Raw genomic sequence first — 1,207 nt, forward strand, 5'->3', positions numbered from 1 at the left:
ATTCTCGTAAAGCTTTATGGCCATTTCAGTCATTCGGAAGTGACAGTGTTGCTTTTAATTGTAACCATGAGATAATTCACAATGACATATTTTTACCATAACAACATCTGAAGAGATTCCTTGGGACACTGAACAGCACCACGGCAGGTTGAGTGAGGCAGCCACGTTGCTACTGTCTGCACTCAGGCTCAGACACCCTGAGTATGAGGTGGGCGGTCTCGTGTTAAGTTACGGCCCTCCTCTCTAGGGAACTGGTGACTTTCCTTTTACAGGTGTAGCTAAGGCCAAAACCTCTCCTGGCCTGGTTGTTCGTCCTCTGATCTCTGTCCAGCCCCGTTCGTGTCCAGGCAGTCTGAGGTGGACCGTGTGAGCACATTTAATAAGTCACTTCTCAGAGGACACGTATCGCATGTTCACGTAGGAGTCTCTGAGGACCTGCTTTCTTCCCGTACACTCTGGAGCATCCTGGCTGCAGTGACTTCCTGCTCTGAGTCTCTGTTCTGAGTGGCTCTGATGGCTGTCCCTTCTGAAGTGCAGTGAGGCTCTGTGACCCATCTCCTCTTGTGCCCGGAAGCTTTGTGTCTCCCTCTGGTTTTGTTAGCACAGAGCGTTTGATGGGCAGAGTACAGCATGAAGCAGTTCCTCTCTGCATAGCTGGCCGTGAGCTTGGTGACATTTCCATGTGCCATTGTCACACGCCTTGCCTGCCCCATTTTCCACCCAGTGTCAATTAGTACTTGTTCACAGAGCTGGCAAGCAAATAGCTCCCAAGCTTCTGGGTTGGCCACTCACTGATTAACTGACCAGCCCTACGCAGTGCTGCATGGTGGTCAGGAGGGTTGGTTGTGGTATCGAACCTGTCCTGCCACTCTGACCTTGAGCCAGTGGATCAGAGTCTCTCTGCCTCAGATTTCTTTGTGTGAAGTGGAGTTGATGGTGTCATTTCCTTCACAAGTTTGTTGAGAGGATTAAATTAGTTAATTCATAGAAAGCACCAGAATAGTGCCTGACACATAGTAAGTATTTGGTAAATATTAGTTGTTAGCTATATTTACATCCTCAGCAAATACTTATTGATCGTGTAATATGTCTAAAGTCCTCTTTGTCAGCTTAGTGGCAAGGAAGAGTCCATCATCAGCTGAAAAGGGAAAACGGGTGAGGAGAGGCACCTGCCTGGTGGAGGGAGTCCACCTTGCATCCAGCGAAG

At 48.7% G+C, this 1,207-nt stretch overlaps 1 protein-coding gene across 1 annotated transcript in view; it reads left to right on the plus strand.

The window, feature by feature from the left end:
* The window catches only part of MTR (5-methyltetrahydrofolate-homocysteine methyltransferase), a 103,812-nt gene that overhangs the window by 96,823 nt on the left and 5,782 nt on the right, over positions 1 to 1,207 (plus strand). The gene's annotated exons all lie outside the window — the stretch shown is intronic.

This window comes from Pteropus vampyrus, unplaced genomic scaffold, assembly GCF_000151845.1.
Source record: "Pteropus vampyrus isolate Shadow unplaced genomic scaffold, Pvam_2.0 Scaffold279, whole genome shotgun sequence".
Taxonomy (NCBI): domain Eukaryota; kingdom Metazoa; phylum Chordata; class Mammalia; order Chiroptera; family Pteropodidae; genus Pteropus; species Pteropus vampyrus.